Source organism: Echinops telfairi, unplaced genomic scaffold (genome assembly GCF_000313985.2).
Source record: "Echinops telfairi isolate 266 unplaced genomic scaffold, ASM31398v2 ScPeMD7_5592;HRSCAF=6446, whole genome shotgun sequence".
In the NCBI taxonomy this organism is placed as follows: Eukaryota; Metazoa; Chordata; class Mammalia; order Afrosoricida; family Tenrecidae; genus Echinops; species Echinops telfairi.
The window spans coordinates 36,090,165-36,103,857 of NW_022109491.1; the positions used below are offsets into that span (position 1 = coordinate 36,090,165).

Below are 13,693 nucleotides of genomic sequence, written 5' to 3' on the forward strand. Positions count from 1 at the left end.
TTCCTGAAAGCAGTGCTTTGCAGAGGAAAAAAACATCCCAGTTCCGGAAACCTAGTTCTCCTTATATGCTGTCATTTATTTCAAAACTGGTTAGAATATATAGAAATCATTTCCTCTTAGAACCTTATGATGTTTTCTTCATTACAGCGTATCAAAGGGAAAATTCCTTTCTCATGGAATGCAATCTCAGGATTGTGATAGTCATATGAGCCTACTGAACAAAATAAAGATAATTCAATGTATCTATTGCAAAGTAATATCTTGATGTAGTAAAATAAATTAAATGCATCTCATTTATACCCTTAATATCATCCTAGCAGGCTTCCCATATAATTAACCAATACTTGCATTGAGTTTGTTTTGTGGGAATTAGCATTGTTTTTAATTCCCTATCTATAGTACAAATAAGAAGGCCAGATTGCATAGTGGTTAGCCATTCAGCTGCTAGCCAAGAGGTTGACAGTTTGAATCCACCAGTTGCTCCACAGGAGAGAGATGTGGCAGGCAGCTTCTATAAGGACTGCAGCCGTGGAAACCCTCTGGAGGCTGTTCTACAATATCCCAAAGCATCTCTAGGAGCCAGAATCCACCCAATGACAGTGGTATATTCCAAATCAGCAAAAGAATCAAAGAAGTCTAAGATTTCATAAATTCACTTCAATACATGTCCAGATCAGCATAATAGAACACTCCTCTCAAAAGCTCCTATCTCTTTAAACATGCCACTATGAAACTTCCATGCCTCTGATAAAGCTAGATTGATGATACTGGCACATACACGCAAGCAGCAAGCTCAGCAGATGGTTCAGAAAAACAGCTATATCATTCTGAACCACTTATATGACACATATTAACAGAAGGCATTGATGCCAATTAAATTTCATATTTACCTCTCCAGCCTTTGAGAGGCAGGGGCTGGCTTTGTTTGGCATGATCAACTAGCTCTACAGATGTTCTTGTAGCTTCTTCACCCTCTGAAAGATGGAGATGGAGACCAGGCTTTGTGGTTCTATAAAGAAGACTGATGGTGGGGTAGAGTAAAAAGGGCCTATGAAAAGTGACTGGCTAATAATAAATATTTTTAAAATGCAGCATGTATTTTATTTTTATTAAGTGTAAAATCAACTCTCCCCCCAAAACATCTTCGATCACTGAACTTAGATCTTAAAACCAGAAAGTAGAGATCTGATTTCTGTGAAAATGAAAAAAATGAAATGACGTTCTAGCTCACTTTCATTGGATTGACAAACAAGATCACCATCACTATGGTTATGATATTGATATGTTATAAAAATAGAAACACACCATCAGAACAGCATAACCAAAATTTCCCCTAAGCTTATGTCAACTTTCACATTTCCTGCTTATAGATTCCCTGGTAATACTGTCCCTCAACCTTGGGGAGGTTGATCATCAGGCTCAGCTTCATTCAAAAACACAAGAAACACATTAAAAACAGTACCAGACAGATAGGAACTGTAAACACAGGGAATCCAAGATGGATGATCCCTTTAGGACCAGTGCTGAGAATGGTGATACTGGAAGGGTGAGGGGGGAAGGGGGAACAGATTAAAAGGATCTACATATAACCTCCTGCCTGGGGGACAGACAACAGAAAAGTGGGTAAAGGAAGATGTTGGACAGTGTAAGACATGACAAAATAATGATACTTTATAAATTATCAAGGGTTCATGAGGGAGCGGGGGAGCAGAGAGGGAGGGAAAAAAATAAGCTGATACCAAGGGCTCAAGTGGAAAGCAAATGTTTTGAGAATGATGATGGCAACAAATATATAAATGTGCTTGACACAATGGATGGATGTATGAATTGTGATAAGAGTTGTACGAGCTCCCAATAAAATGATTAAAAACAAAACAAAACAACAACAAAAAACTGTACCATATTGAGATTTAGATTCCCTATTGGGCTCCCTGATAATAAATAATTAAAAATTAATAAACAACAACAAACAACCCAATCCCCAAACCCCAACTCTAAAATTATATATATTGAAGAACAAAACAATGGTTTCTGAACAGCTATCCAAACACCAAACCAACGGACTGCCATCAAGTTCATGCTGACTCATAATGACCCCAGAAGACAGGGCAGAACTGCCCCTGTGAGTTTCCGAAACTATAACTTTATGGGAAAGAAAGCCTCATCTTTCTCCCATCGAGAGGCTGTTGGCTTCCAACTGTAGACCTGGTAGTTAGCGGTCCAACATGTAACTAACTCACTATGCTACCAAATGAAATACACCATCAGAACAGCATTACCAAAATTTCCCCTAAGCTTACGCCACTTTCACATTTCCTATTTATAGATTCTCTGGTGATCAACTCTACTATACCAGCATCTCTCCTACTACAAAAACCATCAACTATACTACTACAGAAAAGTCCTGGGAGTGTGATGATTAAGTGCTTGGCAGCTAAGTGAGAGTTTGGAGGCTCACATTCACCCAATAGCTTCCTGGAGAAAGACTTGGAGATTTGCTCTGATCCAATGATGGCCTAGGACAACCTATGGGGCAGTTGTATCTACTCTGTCATAGGGATTACTATTAAGTGAATTCTACTCTATGACACCCAACAACAAAAATAACATATTATTACAAACAATTATAATTCTTACATACTTTCCCCTTCACATCTAAGAACAAATATGCACACACATTTGAAAGTGATTTAGAACAAGAAAAACATAATTTGAAAACTCTACTGGCCCTGCAATTTCATGTATGTTGTATCACTCACCCTCTCATCCACTGCCTTTCACACTCAGTGATGCAAATCTGTGTGAATAATAAGTTTCATATGAAGTCTGTGCCATTCTATTAGAAACACAAGACTATTTTCTTCCTCCTCTAGAAAACAACAACAAAAAGATGAGCTTAGGACCTTGCCATCGTTAACATTGAGCTCTGCCCAACAGGACTCAAATGGGTTCTGAACTCACGCAAGATGCTGAGTCCCATTCAGTTAAAGCTTTCCCACAACCATGAGGCATTGAGTACCAGGTGAAAATTCACCACTTGGAGAGAGACAACCTCACATAAAACTTATCTTTAACCCAGGTTAAGAAAAAAATTTTTTTTTACCTTCTCCAAGGAAATTACTATGTGTCTGACATCCTCTTTGGAATGATGTCTTCATCACTGCAGTAATTAATAATGACTTTGTCTTTGTGTACACTTTATACCAGGGATAATTCTGTACTTGGAGTTAGATGTCTGAAATGTCCATCTACTACTGCAAGCAATCCCACCTCACTTCCAGTGCTGAGATCACTCCTCAACTAATAGGTAAACACTAGACACACAAAGGATTTCAGTCCCAGTTTTGACAGAGTAAAAGCCACGCAGGAAAGCAAGTTGGGGGGAGACAGTTTAGTGTAAACTTCTGAGGATTTGAATATGACATCCCTCTGATGCCCTGCTACTCACCTGCAGCCCCAGTGGTCTTTGTCTCTGTATAAAATAAAATATTTACACCAGAGTTCAGTATCCTTTCCACTTTCCTTACTATTAGAATAACTTTGTTTTGCTTCCATGGGAAAAAAAAAAACTGTTATCACAGAAATACTACAAATGTGAAAAAACAACTTTGAGGGGAGGAGAAATCCTAATTTTTTTCAAAAGCAGATTTCCTTTCATTCAAAGGAAGGTACTAGTGATGGGGGGCGGGGGGTGGGGGGGACTACGATTTTGCAGCCATTATGTATGCATTTGTTGATGGCAGTGAATTCTCTAGGGGAGCCTGCCTAGAGCCTGTGATTGCCTCAGATGTGGAGTGAGTGCTCTTTTATATTGCTTTCAGGTAATAGGACAACTAGGTGTAAAACAAAAATTCCCATCTTGCTCTACCAAAATATCCTGTTTGAATGGCTGGTCTCGTGAGGGTGTACTTTCCCTGAGATGACGGGAGAACTGAGCTTCTCAGGGCTGTGAACTAAAATGAATACCTCATGTTAATGTCCTTTTCACTTGAGAATGAATTTCAATTTAGAATGGTTTGATATTAACTTTATGAGTACCTTTTTAGTGCTGAAAACCAAGTGAATGGCCAGTTTGGGCTATATTGGTTTTCTGGCCCAACAGAAAAAGCATTCAAATTTTCTATTTGCTAGAAGTAGTTACACTGCAGAGATGTTATTAATAACTAGTTTGGGGGTGTGATCTTTTACAGTTTTTTAAAATCTAGTTAATTTTAAATTAATTTCTGCATAATTAAAATACTTAGAAATTTTAATAACCTTTTCAACCCAATGTTGCATACTGCTTTGTTAATGTTCGGTGTCATCTAGGCACTCACACATACACACACGACAACCCAAATCCATCATCGATCGTTCTAGTCATGATTTTTTCAATATAATTCTGTAGGTCTCCTTCTCTCTCTCTTTGACGTTGGATTTGTCTATATTCCTTGATGTGGACAATGGACATTCGTAAGCAGAACTTTAAAAGTGCATGTGTATTCTCTGGTTGTCTTACACCTCTGCCACATAAGGATGCAACGATACCCGGGCTACCTGAGGCACGATGTCTGACAGCTGGAGTCACCCCAGTCAAAGCCATCCAGGTTAGCCCACATCCACCCTGTACAATGTGCAGAGTGAGCCCGTTCAGGACTGCTGAGCTGCTTGATCTGCAGCTCAGTGAGTCTGATCAAGCCCAGCCCAGACTAGACGAACCCCGCAGAAGAGGGAGCAAACTGATGTATATATGCATATGTGGTGGGTTGTTACCCAGTATTTTCATGGCAACTAATAACCAATACAGGATGTTCTTTCTTCATTTAAATATGAATAATACAGTGGTAGCCCATACCAGCCAAATCTAGACCCTATTCTAGGCTGCTTGTTGGTTTCAAATAGAATCACACAGGAAGCCAGTAGGAGAACCTGTGTGGCACAAATACTTACTTGTGAGTCAAAAGGTTGGCCGTTTGAAACCATCTAAACATGCTCAGAAAACAGGCCTGGAGACATGCTTTCAAAAGGCCACAATCTACTCTGTACACACAGTGTTGTCACAAGTCAGAAACAACAACAAAACAACAGAAAATTATTAAAAGAAATTAAATCATAAGGGATTGAATGAATCACACAATTTAGGGTCTCAGAGACACAGGCCTGTTCTAAGAAAGGCCATCCTTGCTTGACTGAAAAAGAAGATGCTTTAATTTATAGTTCAGTAAAGTTGTTTTACAAATTGCTATGAAATGCAGGATTTTGGGACATTTAAAGTTTTCCTTGAATTGACAACACTTTACTAATAATTTGTCATCAATGTTCTTGTTGTCAAGGCTGCTGATACCTTTGCTGTTTGTCAATTCAGGTAGTAAAGCAACCTGAGCTGGGGGAGAAAGACAGTTACAGTCTTGGAAACTCATGGGGACAGTTCTACCCTTTTCTATAGGGTCGCGATGAGTCGGCATCAACTCAGTGGCTGTGAGCTTAATTGGATATTTTCTTCTATGGTTTTTCTTTTCTTTGCCCCCCCTCCCCCAACCTGAGCTGGAGGCCTGCAATGTAGGACAGCAATGGGAAGACCTGTGGGAGACCAAAGAAATAACTGAAAGGATGCCTTTGGAGTATTTTTAACTTATTAAGGTGATGCCAGCTCCCCTCTACTGTCAAGTGCTATTGGAAGTTAGATGAAATCCCTTTGATATGACTCATCTCCCTTAGGAAAAATAGTGTCTGTCTAGCTTTAACCATTATTTGAAAATAAAGTTAAAAATCCAGACTACTGTTTTTGTTGAAATACATACAGATGGCTATTCATTTCAAGAGAGTTAGAAATTTCCAACAAATGCTGATCACATTCTTCTAAAAATACTTGGACTAACATGGGTGCAAAACAATCAGTTATGCGCATGGCAGCCAACCAAACCAACTATTCACAGATCTTCTGAGGATTAAAAATACATAGGAAATGGCAACCTATCAATTAAAATATATAAGAGAAATTAATAGTATATAACTCTTTGATACAAGAAGCAGTTATAACCATTTGATGTGCTCGTTTACTATTTTAAACTAAATAGCAGTGTTCATCAATAAAATTACTATACTACAACAAAATTATCTTTAAATTCCTAACTGGTACTGTACACAATCCATTAGTGTATGACTGCTGTGTTTTTCCTGTGGAGTCTTTTATCCCTTAACAATATTTCAGTTACATGAGGGGGACTTGAAAAATTTCATGGAGAAATGGAATTAAAAGACCACAAAAAGCCCTTATATAAGACACTCTAGAAAGTCAATGTCGTGCCTTCCCCTTAGGTACTTATGTTTCAATCTACATCACAAACCTTTAAGGGAAAATTAAAATATGTGTCAGTTGAAGAGTGTCTTAGAGGGTTTTCTCTGTTTTATTTTATTATTGTTGGTGGGGTTTTTTGGGGGGTATGTTTTTCTTTACATGAAACCAATGATTGGTTTATCTATGGAGACAATAATTAGATTAATAGTTTCTTAGGGTTGTAGCAGGGGAGGTTGGGGGGAAATGAGGAGTTATTAATAATGAGTACAAGAATGAAGAAAATATTTAAAAATTTATTTTGTTGCTAACTGCATAATTTTATAGGTTTGAATTACTGAATGATATGTGAATTATATGTTAATAACACTGTTAAAATAAAGAACAATGCGTTGTTTTTGAAGAGTCATAGTAAAAGGTAATTGAACTTAATAAGAATCTGAAAAATATATAATATTGTAGAGTGAGCCTTTACATAACATTCTGACCCTTGTGGAATGAAGTACATGCATGTGTTTGTACACACACACCAACATACACTAAGTTGCAGGCACCAATGTCCACTGCTAGCACAAACAAGCAAGTGTCTCCCTCATTAAACTCTTGATAACTGATTTCCAATTACTGTCGCTGGTTTTCTGTGACAGCCCTTGGTCTACTGAGGAAAGACTAAGACTTGACAACTAAAAGGACTAAGAGGGGTATGTGTAATTCTTGAGAATAAAATATAAAGTTCACACTTGGGAAATTTTCTGAGATGGAATATACAGCTGAAAGCAACCCAGTAGGGCCCACTATATAGTGCCAGAATGCAACACAACTTGAATGGGTATTATTTGGTCAAGTCTTGTTGTATGCAAGAACTGTGAGATTCATTCCATTAACAAACTTTGTTAAAAACTATCTCTTTGGTAAATAAGCAAATTCTAAAACAGTATGTCCACAGCTTATAAATGTGAGTCACATATTAAATTTAAAATATTCTAAAAGCTCTATAAAAATTATGTGGGGTCAATGTCTGATCCCCCCTGACTTGACAAGGAAGAAGAAGAATCAAACTCAACGCCACCCCAAAGCTGATTCTTAAGAGATAAAGGTCAGGCATGCCTATATCCTCCAACTTTGCGAATTCTCACACTAACCATCCCTCCGTCAGCACGCAAATTCCTGCTGGGTTTGATCATTTGTTGGATTGACCACATAGAACTCAGAGACCATACTCAGTGTATGGAGTAATAGGAGTATAACAGGTTACAATTCAGGATCAGCAGCACTCAGGATACAGTTCTTCAGTTAGGGCATCTTCTCCTCAGCCATCCTTGCAGGCATGCTCAAGCCCTTGGCTTTATGGCCTGCTTGGGCAAGTGTAGCTCTTCCATTACAGACCTACTCTGCCAGTAAGTCTTGGCCCAGAGGGGCTAACCTCTAGCTTAGTGCTTCAGCAAACTTTTCTCTGTACTTTTTAATTGTATTTAAAAAAATCACTTTATTGGGGGCTCATACAAATATTATAACAGTCCATAGTCAATTTATATCAAGCAAACTTGTACATATGTTGCCATTGTCAATTTCAAAATCTCTTTCTACTTGAGCCCTTATTATCAGCTCCTTTTTCCCCCTCCCTCCCCCAACCTCCCACCCTTGTGCACCCTTGATCAATGATATATAATTATTCTTTTGTCATATCTTACACTGTCCACTGTGTCCCTTTACTCACGTTTCTGTTATTCATCTCCCTCAGGTGTGTGTGTGTGTGTGTGTGTGTGTGTGTGTGTGTGTGTGTGTGCGGTCTCTGTACTTTATAACATCACATTTCAACTCAGAGTACCCACACCTCAAGGATACAGAGAAAGCCAGAGCCTTGCTGGAGCATCTTAATATACTGAAAGCAGGCCACATCCCCAACTAACCAACTGATTGGCTGTTGATAGCTGGTCACTTCATGGAAATGATTACATTATATGAGACCACCAAAGGGGATGACTATACAATTACACCCACCACTTGTCTGTGGGTCAGTTTGTCATACTGTGGTGGCTTGTGTGTTGCTGTGAGGCTGGGATCTATGTTGCTGGTATTTCAAGTACCAGCAGGGTCACCTGAGGTGAACAAGCCTTCAGACTGAAAACTGACAGTGGAGAAGGAACCCATCTTGGAGGAATAGCTGCTGAAGACTTTACGCTTAGCATGGGAACACTGTGAGATACTGGCGGGCTAATGAGTGGAAATGGAACATTGCTGGAGATAGTGCTGGAGGCTGGGCTTCCCTGGTCAGAAGGCACTTCAAATGTGACTCAGGAGGCACTGCCTTCTCCAAGTGGAGTCCTGCCTGGAGTGGGACCTGAGGGGGCGGATCTTGGAGATCTTCATTTGCTGATGGGGACACAACTCAAAATGAGAAGAGACAGCTGCAAAACTCCGCTAATGATCAAAACGTGGAAAGTAGGAAGTATTAATTTAGGAATTTTGGAAATGGTAAAAAATGACATGGAACACATAAAGATTGATATCCTACACTTTAGTGAGCTGAAATGGACTGAGAGTGACCATTCTGAATCAGAAAATGATTTACGGTCCTTGGAATGAATGACACAATTAAGAGGAGTGGCAGTGCATTTGTTGTAAAAAATACCATTGACATCTCACGATCTAGTTTGAAATAAAATGCTGTCTGTGATAGGATTATATCTATCCCCCTTTAAGAAAAGCTAATCAATACAACTATTATTTAAATGTGTGTCCCAAGCAATATAGCTGGTGATTTCTACCAGCTTCTTCACTCTGATATTTATCAAACATGCAATCAAGATGCATTGCTAATTATGGTCGATTTGTGTACAAATGTTGGAAATGAAGTAGTTAGAAAATATGGTCTTGGTGACCAAAATGAAGCTGAGATGACATAGTAGAATTTTGTAAGACCAAATTGTATGACTTGTTCATAGCAAATACCTTTTTACAACAACACAAACAAATGACTACACACATGGAGTTCTCTAGATGCCACAGAAATCAAACTACATCTGTGGGTAATGATGCTGGAGAAGCTCAATATCGGCAAGCTAAAACCAGGCAAAAGGCTGACTGGGGAAACGGCTATCAATTGTGTATATGGGACAAGGGAATACTGCATGGTTGAAAGTCAGGAGAGGCGTGTTGTCTGGTTGTATCCTCTCAGTATACTTATTCAATCTGCATGTTGAGCAAATCATCAGATAATCCATTCATGGATTATATGAAGGAGAATGTGGCATCAGGATTGGACAAAGGGTTAATAGCAACCTGCAATATTCAGATGACACAAAGTTGCTTGCTAAAAGTGAAGAGGACTTGAAGCACTTCCTGATGAAGTTCAAGGATTGTAGACTTCAGTATGAATTGCAACCCATTGTAAAGAAGACCAAAATCCTCACCACTGGACCAATAGGAAACATCATGGAAAACAGAGAAAAGATTGAAGTGGTCAAGGATTTTGTCTTGCTTAGATCCACAATCAATGTTCATGGAAACACCAGTCAAGAGATCAAAAGACACATTCCATTGGGTAAATTGGCTGCACAAGACCTCTTTAAAGTGTTGAAAATCAAGAATGCTACTTTGAGGGCTAAGGTACACCTGATCCAAGCCATCATGTTTTTAATTGTCTCATTCACTTGTCAAAGTTGGACTTTGAATAACAAAGATAGCAATTGATGCATTTGAATTATGGTGTTGGTGAAGAAGTACTTAAAGTACTATGGATTGGCAAAAGAACAAACAAGTCTGTATTGGAAGAAGTACAGCCAGTCTACTCATTAGAGGCAAGGATGGCAAGTCTTCCCCTCGTGTGTTTCGGACGTAGTATCTGAAGAGACCCGTTTCACTGGGATTCTACTTCAGAAAGCACGGCATCCTTATCCAGAGTCTAGGCTCTCCTTATAACATGTGCCAAGTACACAAGAAGACATCTTGTCGTCCATGCTTTTTAGGAAGATTCTGGCTTTACTTCTTCCATGACAGATTTATTTGTTTTTCTGATAGTATATTCACATTTTTTTTTTTTTGCCAACACCACAATTCAAAGACATCAATCCTTCGTTGGTCTTCCTTTGGCGTTGCCCAGTCTTCGCACGCAGATGAGGTAATGGAAAACACCATGGTTTGCATCAGGCACAACATCGTCCTCAAAAGGCCACAGTGCTTTGCTTTTTAATATTTTTAAAGAGGCTTTTATTTTCAGAAGATTTGTCCTGAATTTAATTAATTTCTCATTTAATTTCTTAGCTGCTTCTTCTATGAATGTTGGTTGTGAAAATGGAATCTTGCCAAACTTCAATCTTTTCTTCATTTATCATGATGTTGCTTATTGCTCCAGAAGGTTCAGATGGAAACCCAAACGTTCCATTTGGTCCCAAGTCCAGCGTTTTATCTACAACATAGTTGTGGTTTAAAAAGTCCCATTTGTTTCAACTGTCATGAACTTCAAATTCTCCTAACCTACAGTGTACTATAGGGTAGCCACTCATCATGTACTCACTATTTTTATTGTCCTGAGGGATTCATTGTGGCATAAATGTGCATACATGTCTCAAACTGTACATTTTAAGTATGAGCAGATTTTGGTCCATAATTTATACCTCTATAAATATGTTTTTTAAAAGAATTATGAAATCAGGTCCTCAGTTGTATTAATCACATTTCAAATATTCAATGATTCCATAGGCCTAATGCATTTCCAGAACAAGTGTAGAACATTTCCATCAAAGTGGAAGGTTCTATTAGACAGCACTGCTGTGCCTCCATTGTTGCTTTAGTTGTCATTTGCAACAGTCTGTAATACATACCAAATCCCTTAAATATCATGATGCCACACAATATCACATAAATCTTTCTGCAGTGGGAATAACACACTTTCTTTTTCTTAATCTATATGTATACACACACACATCTATATATATTCACAGCATCCAGCTATTTTTGAAGTAATAGTTGATTACTCTACTTTGATAGAATTATACAAAGGGCCAAATAGTCCATCCAAGTAACATAATCACCATATTTAACTTCGCCTTTGATACAAAGACAAGAAGAAACTTGCATGCATTTGGGTACAATTGCTATTGGGGGATAGATTATTAGACTGCCAATGCTAGAACTTCTAACATCACTTATGAAGTATTTTAGATCATAGTTCAATTTAAATTCTCAGGAGCAGGTAAACTAAATTGCCTGTCTAAAAGAGTGTGCCATTTTTAATTGATCCTACATGTTCTCTGGAAGTCTTCTTAAGAGCTAAATGATAGCAGTTCTCCATATGATTATATACCTCTGTCTCTGTTCAACTTGTTACCAGGCATCAGAAATTAATGGCTTTCCTGGGGCTGAGTAATCACATTTTCCAAGTATAATTCGAGAGAACTCTCGACTGAGTGACGGACTAAATGGAATGTTGGTTTGTCTTTAGAAGAATCAAGTTATAAGAAAATGATCAAGATAGAAGCATCTTTTGCCCCCATGATTCTCAAACTAGAATCAGAGAAGGTAGAAATGTAAGTAAACAGGCCAAAAACTGGTTATCTCCTCAAACCAACCAAACCAGTGAGAATCCTCCCTTTTGTCTAGCTTTTGCTCAGCTTAGTCTATCAGCCTGACCAGAAACTCTATTTGGCAAGGATACATGTTTATATTTTAAAGGCAGATCTACCTATTAAAAAGTCTGGTACAAAACCATTTCCAAATAAAGTCTATAGGGAAAATAGCTTTAAAATACTCTTTGGTGGTAAAAATGTTGGAGCCCGTAAGGTCTTTTATATCAGAAAATGCCTTAATTAAGGGTTAATACCTCAGCAGGGATTAGGTAACTATTGGCAGAAGACAAGGCCCCAGGGCAACTGGGGGATTAGAAGGAACCCTGGCATTAGCTCCAGATGCCCAGGGCTTTTTGGGGGTCAGGGAAGCATGTCTAAGACAAAATGGGATGCCTTAAAAATGAGTGTGTAATGAAAATTAACCCACTCAGCTGTTAGCAAAGAGACTGTAGGTTCAAGTCCAACCAGAAGCACCTCAGAAAAAAAGGCCTGCAAATCTATTTCCAAAAAGCAGCCATTGAAACACCTCTAGAAAATTCTATTCTAAGCTACATGGTATTGACATGAGACAGTTTACTCAACTATAATTTGTTTTTAGGAATTATGTGGGGGCGTTTGTGTAAAACTGGGACAAGAAGCCTGGTTTCTATCCCATTTCTGTCCCTAACTTGTTAGGTATGTGCAATAGGTAGAATTATTAATAGTTCCTTTATTTGCACTTCTTATGGTGATATTTTTTGCCATGTGACTTTGGAGTTGTTCCCATAAAGATGAAGTATACATTTCCACACCTGCGGTTTGTCTTGGCCAATAGATGGAGTGACAATCTACCACTCCTGGCTAGGTCTTATGAGACTTTATGTGTTTCTTCTTCTTGTGGTCCTGAACCACCTCCCTCATCATGAGAAAATGCCTGAGCTAACCTCCTGGAAGATGAAAGACAAACGGAGCAGAGCTGAGGACCATGTCTGTTGTGCACAGAGTTTCTATGACCAACTCAATAACAAACAAACAAACCAAACCCCACCAAACTCACTGTCGACACCTCCCCACTCCTATTGGTTTCTGAGACTGTAACTGTTCATGGGAGTAGAAAGCCCACATCTTCTCCCCTGGTTTGGAACTGCCAACCAGGCATATCACAGCCCAATGCATAACCACTACACTACCAGGGTTCCTTAGCAGCTAAAAATAAGTAGGAATACCACCCTCATTGAGGTTAGGTGCCATCCATAGTTTACAAGTGTTGGGTACAAAACCTTTCAAATTATCTGCAAAATGGAATTGAGGGACAGGAGTCGCAAGCTGATGGCTCTAGAACTGCTGACAGCAAATAGAGAATAAATAGAAGGAAAGAATAAAGGAAGGGAAAGAAGTGAGAGATATGAAAGGAAACTGACAAGCAAGTATCTTAAAGAATTGTTCACACGCTTCTCGATCCACCTTAAAACCCACCACTCTTTTCCTGACCACATCCAACTTCACTCAATGCACGTTGTCCACAAAAATTCCTAAAGGAATGTGAGTATGTCTATCCTCCTGAATGATAAGACTTTTGGATTAACAGCCTATAAGAATGAACTCTGACCGATATTCTTTTAAGAATGCTATCACTCTGGGCAAGTCGCTCGACCTCTCTTCACCTCAATTTTCTCATCCACAAATTGACAATGAATAATTTTATGACTTCTTCAAAAGGTTGTTCTGAGGAGAAATGTGGTAACATCTATAAGATTGCTTTAAATTTTTTAAGGAGGACAAAGTGGGTGGGTAAGCAAATGTGGTGAAGAAAGCTGATGGTGCCCGGCTATCAAAAGATATAGCATCTGGGGTCTTAAAGGCTTGAAGGTAA

General features: G+C 38.7%; 1 protein-coding gene across 2 annotated transcripts in view; it reads right to left on the reverse strand.

Annotated features, from left to right (window-relative positions):
• Nucleotides 1-13,693, reverse strand: part of PAK5 (p21 (RAC1) activated kinase 5) — a 334,352-nt gene that overhangs the window by 212,060 nt on the left and 108,599 nt on the right. Inside the window, exon 1 of one of the 2 annotated variants that reach the window (XM_045295289.1) lies at nucleotides 891-941. The exons of the other annotated variant lie outside the window; for it this stretch is intronic. The gene's annotated coding sequence lies outside the window, so the exon portion shown is untranslated. Of the gene's footprint in view, nucleotides 1-890; nucleotides 942-13,693 lie in introns of those variants that run through there. 2 annotated transcript variants of the gene reach the window in all.